Source organism: Onthophagus taurus, chromosome 6, assembly GCF_036711975.1.
Source record: "Onthophagus taurus isolate NC chromosome 6, IU_Otau_3.0, whole genome shotgun sequence".
NCBI classification, from domain to species: Eukaryota; Metazoa; Arthropoda; class Insecta; order Coleoptera; family Scarabaeidae; genus Onthophagus; species Onthophagus taurus.
The window spans coordinates 24,674,375-24,696,589 of NC_091971.1; positions in this window are offsets into that span (position 1 = coordinate 24,674,375).

Genomic DNA, 22,215 nt, shown 5'->3' on the forward strand with positions numbered 1-22,215 from the left:
CCATATATGTGATATTCAGGCGCCAAATGACATCTTGGAGCATGTTGGAGATGAAAAACAAAATGTGCCCAAAACGTGATATTATGACGTTATACGCCGTTCTGAGCCATGTTTGACCTTTCTATCACTTTTGGTTCCGGTAATTCTGTTGATCATATTTGTGATATTCAGGCGCCAAATGACATCTTGGAGCATGTTGGAGATAAAAAACAAAATGTGCCCAAAACGTGATATTATGACATTATACGCCGTTTTGAGCCATGTTTGAACTTTCTATCACTTTTGGTTCCGGTAATTCTGTTGACCATATATTTGATATTCAGGCGTCAAATGACATCTTGGAGCAAGTTGGAGATAAAAAACAAAATGTGCCCAAAACGTGATATTATGACGTTATACGCCGTTTTGAGCCATGCTTGAACTTTCTATCACTTTCGGTTCCGATAATTCTGTTGACCATATTTGTGATATTCAGGCGCCAAATGACATCTTGGAGCATGTTGGAGATAAAAAACAAAATGTGCTCGAAACGTGATATCATGACGTTATACGCCGTTCTGAGCCATGTTTGAACTTTCTATCACTTTTGGTTCCGGTAATTCTGTTGACCATATATTTGATATTCAGGCGCCAAATGACATCTTGGAGCAAGTTGGAGATAAAAAACAAAATGTGCCCAAAACGTGATATTATGACGTTATACGCCGTTCTGAGCCATGTTTGAACTTTCTATCACTTTCGGTTCCGATAATTCTGTTGACCATATTTGTGATATTCAGGCGCCAAATGACATCTTGGAGCATGTTGGAGATAAAAAACAAAATGCACCCAAAACGTGATATTATGACGTTATACGCCGTTCTGAGCCATGTGTGAACTTTCTATCACTTTTGGTTACGGTAATTCTGTTGATCATATTTGTGATATTCAGGCGCCAAATGACATCTTGGAGCATGTTGGAGATAAAAAACAAAATGTGCCCAAAACGTGATATTATGACGTTATACGCCGTTCTGAGCCATGTTTAAACTTTCTATCACTTTCGGTTCCGGTAATTCTGTTGACCATATATGTGATATTCAGGCGCCAAATGACATCTTGGAGCATGTTGGAGATAAAAAACAAAATGTGCCCAAAACGTGATACTATGACGTTATACGCCGTTCTGAGCCATGTTTAAACTTTCTATCACTTTCGGTTCCGGTAATTCTGTTGACCATATATGTGATATTCAGGCGCCAAATGACATCTTGGAGCATGTTGGAGATGAAAAACAAAATGTGCCTAAAACGTGATATTATGACGTTATACGCCGTTCTGAGCCATGTTTGACCTTTCTATCACTTTTGGTTCCGGTAATTCTGTTGACCATATTTGTGATATTCAGGCGTCAAATGACATCTTGGAGCATATAGGAGATAAAAAACAAAATGTGTCCAAAACGTGATATTATGACGCTATACGCCGTTCTGAGCCATGTTTGAACTTTCTATCACTTTTGGTTCCGGTAATTCTGTTGACCATATTTGTCATATTCAGGCGTCAAATGACATCTTGGAGCATGTTGGAGATAAAAAACAAAATGTGCCCAAAACGTGATATTATGACGTTATACGCCGTTCTGAGCCATGTTTGAACTTTCTATCACTTTTGGTTCCGGTAATTCTGTTGATCATATTTGTGATATTCAGGCGCCAAATGACATCTTGGAGCATGTTGGAGATAAAAAACAAAATGTGCCCAAAACGTGATATTTTGCCGTTATACGCCGTTTTGAGCCATGTTTGAGCTTTCTATCACTTTTGGTTCCAGTAATTCTGTTGACCATATTTGTGATATTCAGGCGCCAAATGACATCTTGGAGCATGTTGGAGATAAAAAACAAAATGCACCCAAAACGTGATATTATGACGTTATACGCCGTTCTGAGCCATGTTTGACCTTTCTATCACTTTTGGTTCCGGTAATTCTGTTGACCATATTTGTCATATTCAGGCGTCAAATGACATCTTGGAGCATGTTGGAGATAAAAAACAAAATGTGCCCAAAACGTGATATTATGACGTTATACGCCGTTCTGAGCCATGTTTGAACTTTCTATCACTTTTGGTTCCGGTAATTCTGTTGATCATATTTGTGATATTCAGGCGCCAAATGACATCTTGGAGCATGTTGGAGATAAAAAACAAAATGTGCCCAAAACGTGATATTTTGCCGTTATACGCCGTTTTGAGCCATGTTTGAACTTTCTATCACTTTTGGTTCCGGTAATTCTGTTGATCATATTTGTGATATTCAGGCGCCAAATGACATCTTGGAGCATGTTGGAGATAAAAAACAAAAGGTGCCCAAAACGTGATATTATGACGTTATACGCCGTTCTGAGCCATGTTTGAACTTTCTATCACTTTCGGTTCCGATAATTCTGTTGACCATATTTGTGATATTCAGGCGTCAAATGACATCTTGGAGCATGTTGGAGATAAAAAACAAAATGTGCCCAAAACGTGATATTATGACGTTATACGCCGTTCTGAGCCATGTTTGAACTTTCTATCACTTTTGGCTCTGTAATTCTGTTGATCATATTTGTGATATTCAGGCGCCAAATGACATCTTGGAGCATGTTGGAGATAAAAAACAAAATATGCCCAAAACGTGATATTATGACGTTATACGCCGTTCTGAGCCATGTTTGAACTTTCTATCACGTTTGGTTCCGGTAATTCTGTTGACCGTATTTGTCATATTCAGGCGCCAAATGACATCTTGGAGCATGTTGGAGATAAAAAACAAAATGTGCCCAAAACGTGATATTATGACGTTATACGCCGTTCTGAGCCATGTTTGAACTTTCTATCACTTTCGGTTCCGGTAATTCTGTTGACCATATATGTGATATTCAGGCGCCAAATGACATCTTGGAGCATGTTGGAGATAACAAACAAAATGTGCCCAAAACGTGATATTATGACGTTATACGCCGTTTTGAGCCATGTTTGACCTTTCTATCACTTTTGGTTCCGGTAATTCTGTTGATCATATTTGTGATATTCAGGCGCCAAATGACATCTTGGAGCATGTTGGAGATAAAAAACAAAAGGTGCCCAAAACGTGATATTATGACGTTATGCGCCGTTCTGAGCCATGTTTGAACTATCTATCACTTTTGGTTCCGGTAATTCTGTTGATCATATTTGTGATATTCAGGCGCCAAATGACATCTTGGAGCATGTTGGAGATAAAAAACAAAATGTGCCCAAAACGTGATATTTTGCCGTTATACGCCGTTTTGAGCCATGCTTGAACTTTCTATCACTTTCGGTTCCGATAATTCTGTTGACCATATTTGTGATATTCAGGCGCCAAATGAGCCATGTTTGAACTTTCTATCACGTTTGGTTCCGGTAATTCTGTTGATCATATTTGTGATATTCAGGCGCCAAATGACATCTTGGAGCATGTTGGAGATAAAAAACAAAATGTGCCCAAAACGTGATATTTTGCCGTTATACGCCGTTTTGAGCCATGCTTGAACTTTCTATCACTTTCGGTTCCGATAATTCTGTTGACCATATTTGTGATATTCAGGCGCCAAATGAGCCATGTTTGAACTTTCTATCACGTTTGGTTCCGGTAATTCTGTTGATCATATTTGTGATATTCAGGCGCCAAATGACATCTTGGAGCATGTTGGAGATAAAAAACAAAATGTGCCCAAAACGTGATATTTTGCCGTTATACGCCGTTTTGAGCCATGCTTGAACTTTCTATCACTTTCGGTTCCGATAATTCTGTTGACCATATTTGTGATATTCAGGCGCCAAATGACATCTTGGAGCATGTTGGAGATAAAAAACAAAATGTGCCCAAAACGTGATATTATGACGTTATACGCCCTTTTGAGCCATGTTTGAACTTTCTATCACTTTTGGTTCGGGTAATTCTGTTGACCATATTTGTGATATTCAGGCATCAAATGACATCTTGGAGCATATAGGAGATAAAAAACAAAATGTGTCCAAAACGTGATATTATGACGTTATACGCCGTTCTGAGCCATGTTTGAACTTTCTATCACTTTCGGTTCCGATAATTCTGTTGACCATATTTGTGATATTCAGGCGCCAAATGACATCTTGGAGCATGTTGGAGATAAAAAATAAAATGTGCCCAAAACGTGATATTATGACGTTATACGCCGTTCTGAGCCATGTTTGAACTTTCTATCACTTTCGGTTCCGGTAATTCTGTTGACCATATATGTGATATTCAGGCCTCAAATGACTCTTGGAGCACGTTGGAGATATAAAACAAAATGTGCCCAAAACGTGATATTATGACGTTATACGCCGTTTTGAGCCATGTTTGAACTTTCTATCACTTTTGGTTCCGGTAATTCTGTTGACCATATATTTGATATTCAGGCGTCAAATGACATCTTGGAGCATGTTGGAGATAAAAAACAAAATGTGCCCAAAACGTGATATTATGACGTTATACGCCGTTCTGAGCCATGTTTGAATTTTCTATCACTTTGGGCTCCGGTAATTCTGTTGATCATATTTGTGATATTCAGGCGCCAAATGACATCTTGGAGCATGTTGGAGATAAAAAACAAAATGTGCCCAAAACGTGATATTATGACGTTATACGCCGTTTTGAGCCATGTTTGAACTTTCTATCACTTTCGGTTCCGATAATTCTGTTAACCATATTTGTGATATTCAGGCCTCAAATGACATCTTGGAGCATGTTGGAGATAAAAAACAAAATGTGCCCAAAACGTGATATTATGACGTTATACGCCGTTCTGAGCCATGTTTGAGCTTTCTATCACTTTTGGTTCCGGTAATTCTGTTGACCATATTTGTCATATTCAGGCGTCAAATGACATCTTGGAGCATGTTGGAGATAAAAAACAAAATGTGCCCAAAACGTGATATTATGACGTTATACGCCGTTCTGAGCCATGTTTGAACTTTCTATCACTTTCGGTTCCGATAATTCTGTTAACCATATTTGTGATATTCAGGCCTCAAATGACATCTTGGAGCATGTTGGAGATAAAAAATAAAATGTGCCCAAATCGTGATATTATGACGTTATACGCCGTTCTGAGCCATGTTTGAATTTTCTATCACTTTCGGTTCCGGTAATTCTGTTGACCATATATCTGATATTCAGGCGCCAAATGACATCTTGAAGCATGTTGGAGATAAAAAACAAAATGTGCCCAAAACGTGATATTATGACGTTATTCGCCGTTTTGAGCCATGTTTGAACTTTCTATCACTTTCGGTTCCGATAATTCTGTTGACCATATTTGTGATATTCAGGCGCCAAATGACATCTTGGAGCATGATGGAGATAAAAAACAAAATGTGCCCAAAACGTGATTTTATGACGTTATACGCCGTTTTGAGCCATGTTTGAACTTTCTATCACTTTTGGTTCCGGTAATTCTGTTGACCATATATTTGATATTCAGGCGCCAAATGACATCTTGGAGCATGTTGGAGATAAAAAACAAAATGTGCCCAAAACGTGATATTATGACGTTATACGCCCTTTTGAGGCATTTTTGAACTTTCTATCACTTTTGGTTCCGGTAATTCTGTTGACCATATTTGTGATATTCAGGCCTCAAATGACATTTTGGAGCATGTTGGAGATAAAAAACAAAATGTGCCCAAAACGTGATATTATGACGTTATACGCCGTTTTGAGCCATGTTTGAACTTTCTATCACTTTTGGTTCCGGTAATTCTGTTGACCATATATTTGATATTCAGGCGCCAAATGACATCTTGGAGCATGTTGGAGATAAAAAACAAAATGTGCCCAAAACGTGATATTATGACGTTATACGCCCTTTTGAGGCATTTTTGAACTTTCTATCACTTTTGGTTCCGGTAATTCTGTTGACCATATTTGTGATATTCAGGCCTCAAATGACATTTTGGAGCATGTTGGAGATAAAAAACAAAATGTGCCCAAAACGTGATATTATGACGTTATACGCCGTTTTGAGCCATGTTTGAACTTTCTATCACTTTTGGTTCCGGTAATTCTGTTCACCATATATTTGATATTCAGGCGTCAAATGACATCTTGGAGCATGTTGTAGATAAAAAACAAAATGTGCCCAAAACGTGATATTATGACGTTATACGCCGTTTTGAGCCATGTTTGAACTTTCTATCACTTTCGGTTCCGATAATTCTGTTGACCATATTTGTGATATTCAGGCGCCAAATGACATCTTGGAGCATGTTGGAGATAAAAAACAAAATGTGCCCAAAACGTGATATTATGACGTTATACGCCGTTTTGAGCCATGTTTGAACTTTCTATCACTTTTGGTTCCGGTAATTCTGTTGACCATATATTTGATATTCTGGCGCCAAATGACATCTTGGAGCATGTTGGAGATAAAAAACAAAATGTGCCCAAAACGTGATATTATGACGTTATACGCCCTTTTGAGGCATGTTTGAACTTTCTATCACTTTTGGTTCCGGTAATTCTGTTGACAATATTTGTGATATTCAGGCCTCAAATGACATCTTGGAGCATGTTGGAGATAAAAAACAAAATGTGCCCAAAACGTGATATTATGACGTTATACGCCGCTTTGAGCCATGTTTGAACTTTCTATCACTTTTGGTTCCGGTAATTCTGTTGACCATATTTGTGATATTCAGGCCTCAAATGACATCTTGGAGCAAGTTGGAGATAAAAAACAAAATGTGCCCAAAACGTGATATTATGACGTTATACGCCGTTTTGAGCCATGTTTGAACTTTCTATCACTTTCGGTTCCGATAATTCTGTTGACCATATTTGTGATATTCAGGCGTCAAATGCCATCTTGGAGCATGTTGGAGATAAAAAACAAAATGTGCCCAAAACGTGATATTATGACGTTATACGCCGTTCTGAGCCATGTTTGACCTTTCTATCACTTTTGGTTCCGGTAATTCTGTTGACCATATATTTGATATTCAGGCGTCAAATGACATCTTGGAGCATGTTGGAGATAAAAAACAAAATGTGCCCAAAACGTGATATTTTGCCGTTATACGCCGTTTTGAGCCATGCTTGAACTTTCTATCACTTTCGGTTCCGATAATTCTGTTGATCATATTTGTGATATTCAGGCGCCAAATGACATCTTGGAGCATGTTGGAGATAAAAAACAAAAGGTGCCCAAAACGTGATATTATGACGTTATGCGCCGTTCTGAGCCATGTTTGAACTATCTATCACTTTTGGTTCCGGTAATTCTGTTGATCATATTTGTGATATTCAGGCGCCAAATGACATCTTGGAGCATGTTGGAGATAAAAAACAAAATGTGCCCAAAACGTGATATTTTGCCGTTATACGCCGTTTTGAGCCATGCTTGAACTTTCTATCACTTTCGGTTCCGATAATTCTGTTGACCATATTTGTGATATTCAGGCGCCAAATGAGCCATGTTTGAACTTTCTATCACGTTTGGTTCCGGTAATTCTGTTGATCATATTTGTGATATTCAGGCGCCAAATGACATCTTGGAGCATGTTGGAGATAAAAAACAAAATGTGCCCAAAACGTGATATTTTGCCGTTATACGCCGTTTTGAGCCATGCTTGAACTTTCTATCACTTTCGGTTCCGATAATTCTGTTGACCATATTTGTGATATTCAGGCGCCAAATGAGCCATGTTTGAACTTTCTATCACGTTTGGTTCCGGTAATTCTGTTGATCATATTTGTGATATTCAGGCGCCAAATGACATCTTGGAGCATGTTGGAGATAAAAAACAAAATGTGCCCAAAACGTGATATTTTGCCGTTATACGCCGTTTTGAGCCATGCTTGAACTTTCTATCACTTTCGGTTCCGATAATTCTGTTGACCATATTTGTGATATTCAGGCGCCAAATGACATCTTGGAGCATGTTGGAGATAAAAAACAAAATGTGCCCAAAACGTGATATTATGACGTTATACGCCCTTTTGAGCCATGTTTGAACTTTCTATCACTTTTGGTTCGGGTAATTCTGTTGACCATATTTGTGATATTCAGGCATCAAATGACATCTTGGAGCATATAGGAGATAAAAAACAAAATGTGTCCAAAACGTGATATTATGACGTTATACGCCGTTCTGAGCCATGTTTGAACTTTCTATCACTTTCGGTTCCGATAATTCTGTTGACCATATTTGTGATATTCAGGCGCCAAATGACATCTTGGAGCATGTTGGAGATAAAAAACAAAATGCACCCAAAACGTGATATTATGACGTTATACGCCGTTCTGAGCCGTGTTTGAACTTTCTATCACTTTTGGTTACGGTAATTCTGTTGACCATATATTTGATATTCAGGCGTCAAATGACATCTTGGAGCATGTTGGAGATAACAAACAAAATGTGCCCAAAACGTGATACTATGACGTTATACGCCGTTCTGAGCCATGTTTGAATTTTCTATCACTTTGGGCTCCGGTAATTCTGTTGATCATATTTGTGTTATTCAGGCGCCAAATGACATCTTGGAGCATGTTGGAGATAAAAAATAAAATGTGCCCAAAACGTGATATTATGACGTTATACGCCGTTCTGAGCCATGTTTGAACTTTCTATCACTTTCGGTTCCGGTAATTCTGTTGACCATATATGTGATATTCAGGCCTCAAATGACTCTTGGAGCACGTTGGAGATATAAAACAAAATGTGCCCAAAACGTGATATTATGACGTTATACGCCGTTTTGAGCCATGTTTGAACTTTCTATCACTTTTGGTTCCGGTAATTCTGTTGACCATATATTTGATATTCAGGCGTCAAATGACATCTTGGAGCATGTTGGAGATAAAAAACAAAATGTGCCCAAAACGTGATATTATGACGTTATACGCCGTTCTGAGCCATGTTTGAATTTTCTATCACTTTGGGCTCCGGTAATTCTGTTGATCATATTTGTGATATTCAGGCGCCAAATGACATCTTGGAGCATGTTGGAGATAAAAAACAAAATGTGCCCAAAACGTGATATTATGACGTTATACGCCGTTTTGAGCCATGTTTGAACTTTCTATCACTTTCGGTTCCGATAATTCTGTTAACCATATTTGTGATATTCAGGCCTCAAATGACATCTTGGAGCATGTTGGAGATAAAAAACAAAATGTGCCCAAAACGTGATATTATGACGTTATACGCCGTTCTGAGCCATGTTTGAGCTTTCTATCACTTTTGGTTCCGGTAATTCTGTTGACCATATTTGTCATATTCAGGCGTCAAATGACATCTTGGAGCATGTTGGAGATAAAAAACAAAATGTGCCCAAAACGTGATATTATGACGTTATACGCCGTTTTGAGCCATGTTTGAACTTTCTATCACTTTCGGTTCCGATAATTCTGTTGACCATATTTGTGATATTCAGGCGCCAAATGACATCTTGGAGCATGTTGGAGATAAAAAACAAAATGTGCCCAAAACGTGATATTATGACGTTATACGCCGTTTTGAGCCATGTTTGAACTTTCTATCACTTTTGGTTCCGGTAATTCTGTTGACCATATATTTGATATTCTGGCGCCAAATGACATCTTGGAGCATGTTGGAGATAAAAAACAAAATGTGCCCAAAACGTGATATTATGACGTTATACGCCCTTTTGAGGCATGTTTGAACTTTCTATCACTTTTGGTTCCGGTAATTCTGTTGACAATATTTGTGATATTCAGGCCTCAAATGACATCTTGGAGCATGTTGGAGATAAAAAACAAAATGTGCCCAAAACGTGATATTATGACGTTATACGCCGCTTTGAGCCATGTTTGAACTTTCTATCACTTTTGGTTCCGGTAATTCTGTTGACCATATTTGTGATATTCAGGCCTCAAATGACATCTTGGAGCAAGTTGGAGATAAAAAACAAAATGTGCCCAAAACGTGATATTATGACGTTATACGCCGTTTTGAGCCATGTTTGAACTTTCTATCACTTTCGGTTCCGATAATTCTGTTGACCATATTTGTGATATTCAGGCGTCAAATGCCATCTTGGAGCATGTTGGAGATAAAAAACAAAATGTGCCCAAAACGTGATATTATGACGTTATACGCCGTTCTGAGCCATGTTTGACCTTTCTATCACTTTTGGTTCCGGTAATTCTGTTGACCATATATTTGATATTCAGGCGTCAAATGACATCTTGGAGCATGTTGGAGATAAAAAACAAAATGTGCCCAAAACGTGATATTTTGCCGTTATACGCCGTTTTGAGCCATGCTTGAACTTTCTATCACTTTCGGTTCCGATAATTCTGTTGACCATATTTGTGATATTCAGGCGCCAAATGACATCTTGGAGCATGTTGGAGATAAAAAACAAAATGTGCCCGAAACGTGATATTATGACGTTATACGCCGTTCTGAGCCATGTTTGAACTTTCTATCACGTTTGGTTCCGGTAATTCTGTTGATCATATTTGTGATATTCAGGCGCCAAATGACATCTTGGAGCATGTTGGAGATAAAAAACAAAATGTGCCCAAAACGAGATATTATGACGTTATACGCCGTTCTGAGCCATGTTTGAATTTTCTATCACTTTGGGCTCCGGTAATTCTGTTGATCATATTTGTGATATTCAGGCGCCAAATGACATCTTGGAGCATGTTGGAGATAAAAAACAAAATGTGCCCGAAACGTGATATTATGACGTTATACGCCGTTCTGAGCCATGTTTGAACTTTCTATCACGTTTGGTTCCGGTAATTCTGTTGATCATATTTGTGATATTCAGGCGCCAAATGACATCTTGGAGCATGTTGGAGATAAAAAACAAAATGTGCCCAAAACGTGATATTTTGCCGTTATACGCCGTTTTGAGCCATGCTTGAACTTTCTATCACTTTCGGTTCCGATAATTCTGTTGACCATATTTGTGATATTCAGGCGCCAAATGACATCTTGGAGCATGTTGGAGATAAAAAACAAAATGTGCCCAAAACGTGATATTATGACGTTATACGCCCTTTTGAGCCATGTTTGAACTTTCTATCACTTTTGGTTCGGGTAATTCTGTTGACCATATTTGTGATATTCAGGCATCAAATGACATCTTGGAGCATATAGGAGATAAAAAACAAAATGTGTCCAAAACGTGATATTATGACGTTATACGCCGTTCTGAGCCATGTTTGAACTTTCTATCACTTTCGGTTCCGATAATTCTGTTGACCATATTTGTGATATTCAGGCGCCAAATGACATCTTGGAGCATGTTGGAGATAAAAAACAAAATGCACCCAAAACGTGATATTATGACGTTATACGCCGTTCTGAGCCGTGTTTGAACTTTCTATCACTTTTGGTTACGGTAATTCTGTTGACCATATATTTGATATTCAGGCGTCAAATGACATCTTGGAGCATGTTGGAGATAACAAACAAAATGTGCCCAAAACGTGATATTATGACGTTATACGCCGTTCTGAGCCATGTTTGAATTTTCTATCACTTTGGGCTCCGGTAATTCTGTTGATCATATTTGTGATATTCAGGCGCCAAATGACATCTTGGAGCATGTTGGAGATAAAAAACAAAATGTGCCCAAAACGTGATATTATGACGTTATACGCCGTTTTGAGCCATGTTTGAACTTTCTATCACTTTCGGTTCCGATAATTCTGTTAACCATATTTGTGATATTCAGGCCTCAAATGACATCTTGGAGCATGTTGGAGATAAAAAATAAAATGTGCCCAAAACGTGATATTATGACGTTATACGCCGTTCTGAGCCATGTTTGAACTTTCTATCACTTTCGGTTCCGGTAATTCTGTTGACCATATATGTGATATTCAGGCGTCAAATGACATCTTGGAGCATATAGGAGATAAAAAACAAAATGTGTCCAAAACGTGATATTATGACGTTATACGCCGTTCTGAGCCATGTTTGAACTTTCTATCACTTTCGGTTCCGATAATTCTGTTGACCATATTTGTGATATTCAGGCGCCAAATGACATCTTGGAGCATGTTGGAGATAAAAAACAAAATGCACCCAAAACGTGATATTATGACGTTATACGCCGTTCTGAGCCGTGTTTGAACTTTCTATCACTTTTGGTTACGGTAATTCTGTTGACCATATATTTGATATTCAGGCGTCAAATGACATCTTGGAGCATGTTGGAGATAACAAACAAAATGTGCCCAAAACGTGATATTATGACGTTATACGCCGTTCTGAGCCATGTTTGAATTTTCTATCACTTTGGGCTCCGGTAATTCTGTTGATCATGTTTGTGATATTCAGGCGCCAAATGACATCTAGGAGCATGTTGGAGATAAAAAACAAAATGTGCCCAAAACGTGATATTATGACGTTATACGCCGTTCTGAGCCATGTTTGAACTTTCTATCACTTTTGGTTCCGGTAATTCTGTTGACCATATTTGTGATATTCAGGCCTCAAATGACATCTTGGAGCATGTTGGAGATAAAAAACAAAATGTGCCCAAAACGTGATATTATGACGTTATACGCCGTTCTGAGCCATGTTTGAACTTTCTATCACTTTCGGTTCCGGTAATTCTGTTGACCATATATCTGATATTCAGGCGCCAAATGACATCTTGAAGCATGTTGGAGATAAAAAACAAAATGTGCCCAAAACGTGATATTATGACGTTATACGCCGTTCTGAGCCATGTTTGAACTTTCTATCACTTTCGGTTCCGGTAATTCTGTTGACCATATATGTGATATTCAGGCCTCAAATGACATCTTGGAGCACGTTGGAGATATAAAACAAAATGTGCTCAAAACGTGATATTATGACGTTATACGCCGTTTTGAGCCATGTTTGAACTTTCTATCACTTTTGGTTCCGGTAATTCTGTTGACCATATATTTGATATTGAGGCGTCAAATGACATCTTGGAGCATGTTGGAGATAAAAAACAAAATGTGCCCAAAACGTGATATTATGACGTTATACGCCGTTTTGAGCCATGTTTGAACTTTCTATCACTTTCGGTTCCGATAATTCTGTTAACCATATTTGTGATATTCAGGCCTCAAATGACATCTTGGAGCATATTGGAGATAAAAAACAAAATGTGCCCAAAACGTGATATTATGACGTTATACGCCGTTCTGAGCCATGTTTGAGCTTTCTATCACTTTTGGTTCCGGTAATTCTGTTGACCATATTTGTCATATTCAGGCGTCAAATGACATCTTGGAGCATGTTGGAGATAAAAAACAAAATGTGCCCAAAACGTGATATTATGACGTTATACGCCGTTCTGAGCCATGTTTGAACTTTCTATCACTTTTGGTTCGGGTAATTCTGTTGACCATATTTGTGATATTCAGGCGTCAAATGACATCTTGGAGCATATAGGAGATAAAAAACAAAATGTGTCCAAAACGTGATATTATGACGTTATACGCCGTTCTGAGCCATGTTTGAACTTTCTATCACTTTCGGTTCCGATAATTCTGTTGACCATATTTGTGATATTCAGGCGCCAAATGACATCTTGGAGCATGTTGGAGATAAAAAACAAAATGCACCCAAAACGTGATATTATGACGTTATACGCCGTTCTGAGCCGTGTTTGAACTTTCTATCACTTTTGGTTACGGTAATTCTGTTGACCATATATTTGATATTCAGGCGTCAAATGACATCTTGGAGCATGTTGGAGATAACAAACAAAATGTGCCCAAAACGTGATATTATGACGTTATACGCCGTTCTGAGCCATGTTTGAATTTTCTATCACTTTGGGCTCCGGTAATTCTGTTGATCATGTTTGTGATATTCAGGCGCCAAATGACATCTAGGAGCATGTTGGAGATAAAAAACAAAATGTGCCCAAAACGTGATATTATGACGTTATACGCCGTTCTGAGCCATGTTTGAACTTTCTATCACTTTTGGTTCCGGTAATTCTGTTGACCATATTTGTGATATTCAGGCCTCAAATGACATCTTGGAGCATGTTGGAGATAAAAAACAAAATGTGCCCAAAACGTGATATTATGACGTTATACGCCGTTCTGAGCCATGTTTGAACTTTCTATCACTTTCGGTTCCGGTAATTCTGTTGACCATATATCTGATATTCAGGCGCCAAATGACATCTTGAAGCATGTTGGAGATAAAAAACAAAATGTGCCCAAAACGTGATATTATGACGTTATACGCCGTTTTGAGCCATGTTTGAACTTTCTATCACTTTCGGTTCCGATAATTCTGTTGACCATATTTGTGATATTCAGGCGCCAAATGACATCTTGGAGCATGATAGAGATAAAAAACAAAATGTGCCCAAAACGTGATTTTATGACGTTATACGCCGTTTTGAGCCATGTTTGAACTTTCTATCACTTTTGGTTCCGGTAATTCTGTTGACCATATATTTGATATTCAGGCGCCAAATGACATCTTGGAGCATGTTGGAGATAAAAAACAAAATGTGCCCAAAACGTGATATTATGACGTTATACGCCCTTTTGAGGCATGTTTGAACTTTCTATCACTTTTGGTTCCGGTAATTCTGTTGACCATATTTGTGATATTCAGGCCTCAAATGACATTTTGGAGCATGTTGGAGATAAAAAACAAAATGTGCCCAAAACGTGATATTATGACGTTACACGCCGTTCTGAGCCATGTTTGAACTTTCTATCACTTTTGGTTCCGGTAATTCTGTTGACCATTTATTTGATATTCAGGCGTCAAATGACATCTTGGAGCATGTTGGAGATAAAAAACAAAATGTGCCCAAAACGTGATATTATGACGTTATACGCCGTTCTGAGCCATGTTTGACCTTTCTATCACTTTTGGTTCCGGTAATTCTGTTGACCATATTTGTCATATTCAGGCGTTAAATGACATCTTGGAGCATGTTGGAGATAAAAAACAAAATGTGCCCAAAACGTGATATTATGACGTTATACGCCGTTTTGAGCCATGTTTGAACTTTCTATCACTTTCGGTTCCGATAATTCGGTTGACCATATTTGTGATATTCAGGCGCCAAATGACATCTTGGAGCATGTTGGAGATAAAAAACAAAATGTGCCCAAAACGTGATATTATGACGTTATACGCCGTTCTGAGCCATGTTTGACCTTTCTATCACTTTTGGTTCCGGTAATTCTGTTGACCATATATTTGATATTCAGGCGTCAAATGACATCTTGGAGCATGTTGGAGATAAAAAACAAAATGTGCCCAAAACGTGATATTTTGCCGTTATACGCCGTTTTGAGCCATGCTTGAACTTTCTATCACTTTCGGTTCCGATAATTCTGTTGACCATATTTGTGATATTCAGGCGCCAAATGACATCTTGGAGCATGTTGGAGATAAAAAACAAAATGTGCCCGAAACGTGATATTATGACGTTATACGCCGTTCTGAGCCATGTTTGAGCTTTCTATCACTTTTGGTTCCGGTAATTCTGTTGACCATATTTGTCATATTCAGGCGTCAAATGACATCTTGGAGCATGTTGGAGATAAAAAACAAAATGTGCCCAAAACGTGATATTATGACGTTATACGCCGTTCTGAGCCATGTTTGAACTTTCTATCACTTTTGGTTCGGGTAATTCTGTTGACCATATTTGTGATATTCAGGCGTCAAATGACATCTTGGAGCATATAGGAGATAAAAAACAAAATGTGTCCAAAACGTGATATTATGACGTTATACGCCGTTCTGAGCCATGTTTGAACTTTCTATCACTTTCGGTTCCGATAATTCTGTTGACCATATTTGTGATATTCAGGCGCCAAATGACATCTTGGAGCATGTTGGAGATAAAAAACAAAATGCACCCAAAACGTGATATTATGACGTTATACGCCGTTCTGAGCCGTGTTTGAACTTTCTATCACTTTTGGTTACGGTAATTCTGTTGACCATATATTTGATATTCAGGCGTCAAATGACATCTTGGAGCATGTTGGAGATAACAAACAAAATGTGCCCAAAACGTGATATTATGACGTTATACGCCGTTCTGAGCCATGTTTGAATTTTCTATCACTTTGGGCTCCGGTAATTCTGTTGATCATGTTTGTGATATTCAGGCGCCAAATGACATCTAGGAGCATGTTGGAGATAAAAAACAAAATGTGCCCAAAACGTGATATTATGACGTTATACGCCGTTCTGAGCCATGTTTGAACTTTCTATCACTTTTGGTTCCGGTAATTCTGTTGACCATATTTGTGATATTCAGGCCTCAAATGACATCTTGGAGCATGTTGGAGATAAAAAACAAAATGTGCCCAAAACGTGATATTATGACGTTATACGCCGTTCTGAGCCATGTTTGAACTTTCTATCACTTTCGGTTCCGGTAATTCTGTTGACCATATATCTGATATTCAGGCGCCAAATGACATCTTGAAGCATGTTGGAGATAAAAAACAAAATGTGCCCAAAACGTGATATTATGACGTTATACGCCGTTTTGAGCCATGTTTGAACTTTCTATCACTTTCGGTTCCGATAATTCTGTTGACCATATTTGTGATATTCAGGCGCCAAATGACATCTTGGAGCATGATGGAGATAAAAAACAAAATGTGCCCAAAACGTGATTTTATGACGTTATACGCCGTTTTGAGCCATGTTTGAACTTTCTATCACTTTTGGTTCCGGTAATTCTGTTGACCATATATTTGATATTCAGGCGCCAAATGACATCTTGGAGCATGTTGGAGATAAAAAACAAAATGTGCCCAAAACGTGATATTATGACGTTATACGCCCTTTTGAGGCATGTTTGAACTTTCTATCACTTTTGGTTCCGGTAATTCTGTTGACCATATTTGTGATATTCAGGCCTCAAATGACATTTTGGAGCATGTTGGAGATAAAAAACAAAATGTGCCCAAAACGTGATATTATGACGTTACACGCCGTTCTGAGCCATGTTTGAACTTTCTATCACTTTTGGTTCCGGTAATTCTGTTGACCATTTATTTGATATTCAGGCGTCAAATGACATCTTGGAGCATGTTGGAGATAAAAAACAAAATGTGCCCAAAACGTGATATTATGACGTTATACGCCGTTCTGAGCCATGTTTGACCTTTCTATCACTTTTGGTTCCGGTAATTCTGTTGACCATATTTGTCATATTCAGGCGTTAAATGACATCTTGGAGCATGTTGGAGATAAAAAACAAAATGTGCCCAAAACGTGATATTATGACGTTATACGCCGTTTTGAGCCATGTTTGAACTTTCTATCACTTTCGGTTCCGATAATTCGGTTGACCATATTTGTGATATTCAGGCGCCAAATGACATCTTGGAGCATGTTGGAGATAAAAAACAAAATGTGCCCAAAACGTGATATTATGACGTTATACGCCGTTCTGAGCCATGTTTGACCTTTCTATCACTTTTGGTTCCGGTAATTCTGTTGACCATATATTTGATATTCAGGCGTCAAATGACATCTTGGAGCATGTTGGAGATAAAAAACAAAATGTGCCCAAAACGTGATATTTTGCCGTTATACGCCGTTTTGAGCCATGCTTGAACTTTCTATCACTTTCGGTTCCGATAATTCTGTTGACCATATTTGTGATATTCAGGCGCCAAATGACATCTTGGAGCATGTTGGAGATAAAAAACAAAATGTGCCCGAAACGTGATATTATGACGTTATACGCCGTTCTGAGCCATGTTTGAACTTTCTATCACTTTCGGTTCCGATAATTCTGTTGACCATATTTGTGATATTCAGGCGCCAAATGACATCTTGGAGCATGTTGGAGATAAAAAAACAAAATGTGCCCAAAACGTGATATTATGACGTTATACGCCGTTCTGAGCCATGTTTGACCTTTCTATCACTTTTGGTTCCGGTAATTCTGTTGACCATATATTTGATATTCAGGCGTCAAATGACATCTTGGAGCATGTTGGAGATAAAAAACAAAATGTGCCCAAAACGTGATATTTTGCCGTTATACGCCGTTTTGAGCCATGCTTGAACTTTCTATCACTTTTGGTTCCGGTAATTCTGTTGACCATATATTTGATATTCAGGCCTCAAATGACATTTTGGAGCATGTTGGAGATAAAAAACAAAATGTGCCCAAAACGTGATATTATGACGTTACACGCCGTTCTGAGCCATGTTTGAACTTTCTATCACTTTTGGTTCCGGTAATTCTGTTGACCATTTATTTGATATTCAGGCGTCAAATGACATCTTGGAGCATGTTGGAGATAAAAAACAAAATGTGCCCAAAACGTGATATTATGACGTTATACGCCGTTCTGAGCCATGTTTGACCTTTCTATCACTTTTGGTTCCGGTAATTCTGTTGACCATATTTGTCATATTCAGGCGTTAAATGACATCTTGGAGCATGTTGGAGATAAAAAACAAAATGTGCCCAAAACGTGATATTATGACGTTATACGCCGTTTTGAGCCATGTTTGAACTTTCTATCACTTTCGGTTCCGATAATTCGGTTGACCATATTTGTGATATTCAGGCGCCAAATGACATCTTGGAGCATGTTGGAGATAAAAAACAAAATGTGCCCAAAACGTGATATTATGACGTTATACGCCGTTCTGAGCCATGTTTGACCTTTCTATCACTTTTGGTTCCGGTAATTCTGTTGACCATATATTTGATATTCAGGCGTCAAATGACATCTTGGAGCATGTTGGAGATAAAAAACAAAATGTGCCCAAAACGTGATATTTTGCCGTTATACGCCGTTTTGAGCCATGCTTGAACTTTCTATCACTTTCGGTTCCGATAATTCTGTTGACCATATTTGTGATATTCAGGCGCCAAATGACATCTTGGAGCATGTTGGAGATAAAAAACAAAATGTGCCAGAAACGTGATATTATGACGTTATACGCCGTTCTGAGCCATGTTTGAACTTTCTATCACTTTCGGTTCCGATAATTCTGTTGACCATATTTGTGATATTCAGGCGCCAAATGACATCTTGGAGCATGTTGGAGATAAAAAACAAAATGTGCCCGAAACGTGATATTATGACGTTATACGCCGTTCTGAGCCATGTTTGAACTTTCTATCACTTTCGGTTCCGATAATTCTGTTGACCATATTTGTGATATTCAGGCGCCAAATGACATCTTGGAGCATGTTGGAGATAAAAAACAAAATGTGCCCGAAACGTGATATTATGACGTTATACGTCGTTTTGAGCCATGTTTGACCTTTCTATCACTTTTGGTTCCGGTAATTCTGTTGATCATATTTGTGATATTCAGGCCTCAAATGACATCTTGGAGCATGTTGGAGATAAAAAATAAAATGTGCCCAAAACGTGATATTATGACGTTATACGCCGTTCTGAGCCATGTTTGAACTTTCTATCACTTTCGGTTCCGGTAATTCTGTTAACCATATTTGTGATATTCAGGCCTCAAATGACATCTTGGAGCATGTTGGAGATAAAAAATAAAATGTGCCCAAAACGTGATATTATGACGTTATACGCCGTTCTGAGCCATGTTTGAACTTTCTATCACTTTCGGTTCCGGTAATTCTGTTGACTATTTATGTGATATTCAGGCCTCAAATGACATCTTGGAGCACGTTGGAGATATAAAACAAAATGTGCCCAAAACGTGATATTATGACGTTATACGCCGTTTTGAGCCATGTTTGAACTTTCTATCACTTTCGGTTCCGATAATTCTGTTAACCATATTTGTGATATTCAGGCGCCAAATGACATCTTGGAGCATGTTGGAGATAAAAAACAAAATGTGCCCAAAACGTGATATTTTGCCGTTATACGCCGTTTTGAGCCATGCTTGAACTTTCTATCACTTTCGGTTCCGATAATTCTGTTGACCATATTTGTGATATTCAGGCGCCAAATGACATCTTGGAGCATGTTGGAGATAAAAAACAAAATGTGCCCGAAACGTGATATTATGACGTTATACGCCGTTTTGAGCCATGCTTGAACTTTCTATCACTTTCGGTTCCGATAATTCTGTTGACCATATTTGTGATATTCAGGCGCCAAATGACATCTTGGAGCATGTTGGAGATAAAAAACAAAATGTGCCCAAAACGTGATATTATGACGTTATACGCCCTTTTGAGCCATGTTTGAACTTTCTATCACTTTTGGTTCGGGTAATTCTGTTGACCATATTTGTGATATTCAGGCGTCAAATGACATCTTGGAGCATATAGGAGATAAAAAACAAAATGTGTCCAAAACGTGATATTATGACGTTATACGCCGTTCTGAGCCATGTTTGAACTTTCTATCACTTTCGGTTCCGATAATTCTGTTGACCATATTTGTGATATTCAGGCGCCAAATGACATCTTGGAGCATGTTGGAGATAAAAAACAAAATGCACCCAAAACGTGATATTATGACGTTATACGCCGTTCTGAGCCGTGTTTGAACTTTCTATCACTTTTGGTTACGGTAATTCTGTTGACCATATATTTGATATTCAGGCGTCAAATGACATCTTGGAGCATGTTGGAGATAACAAACAAAATGTGCCCAAAACGTGATATTATGACGTTATACGCCGTTCTGAGCCATGTTTGAATTTTCTATCACTTTGGGCTCCGGTAATTCTGTTGATCATATTTGTGATATTCAGGCGTCAAATGACATCTTGGAGCATATAGGAGATAAAAAACAAAATGTGTCCAAAACGTGATATTATGACGTTATACGCCGTTCTGAGCCATGTTTGAACTTTCTATCACTTTTGGTTCCGGTAATTCTGTTGACCATATTTGTGATATTCAGGCCTCAAATGACATCTTGGAGCATGTTGGAGATAAAAAACAAAATGTGCCCAAAACGTGATATTATGACGTTATACGCCGTTCTGAGCCATGTTTGAACTATCTATCACTTTTGGTTCCGGTAATTCTGTTGATCATATTTGTGATATTCAGGCGCCAAATGACATCTTGGAGCATGTTGGAGATAAAAAACAAAATGTGCCCAAAACGTGATATTATGACGTTATACGCCCTTTTGAGCCATGTTTGAACTTTCTATCACTTTTGGTTCGGGTAATTCTGTTGACCATATTTGTGATATTCAGGCGTCAAATGACATCTTGGAGCATATAGGAGATAAAAAACAAAATGTGTCCAAAACGTGATATTATGACGTTATACGCCGTTCTGAGCCATGTTTGAACTTTCTATCACTTTCGGTTCCGATAATTCTGTTGACCATATTTGTGATATTCAGGCGCCAAATGACATCTTGGAGCATGTTGGAGATAAAAAACAAAATGCACCCAAAACGTGATATTATGACGTTATACGCCGTTCTGAGCCGTGTTTGAACTTTCTATCACTTTTGGTTACGGTAATTCTGTTGACCATATATTTGATATTCAGGCGTCAAATGACATCTTGGAGCATGTTGGAGATAACAAACAAAATGTGCCCAAAACGTGATATTATGACGTTATACGCCGTTCTGAGCCATGTTTGAATTTTCTATCACTTTGGGCTCCGGTAATTCTGTTGATCATATTTGTGATATTCAGGCGCCAAATGACATCTTGGAGCATGTTGGAGATAAAAAACAAAATGTGCCCAAAACGTGATATTATGACGTTATACGCCGTTCTGAGCCATGTTTGAACTTTCTATCACTTTTGGTTCCGGTAATTCTGTTGACCATATTTGTGATATTCAGGCCTCAAATGACATCTTGGAGCATGTTGGAGATAAAAAACAAAATGTGCCCAAAACGTGATATTATGACGTTATACGCCGTTCTGAGCCATGTTTGAACTTTCTATCACTTTCGGTTCCGGTAATTCTGTTGACCATATATCTGATATTCAGGCGCCAAATGACATCTTGAAGCATGTTGGAGATAAAAAACAAAATGTGCCCAAAACGTGATATTATGACGTTATACGCCGTTTTGAGCCATGTTTGAACTTTCTATCACTTTCGGTTCCGATAATTCTGTTGACCATATTTGTGATATTCAGGCGCCAAATGACATCTTGGAGCATGATGGAGATAAAAAACAAAATGTGCCCAAAACGTGATTTTATGACGTTATACGCCGTTTTGAGCCATGTTTGAACTTTCTATCACTTTTGGTTCCGGTAATTCTGTTGACCATATATTTGATATTCAGGC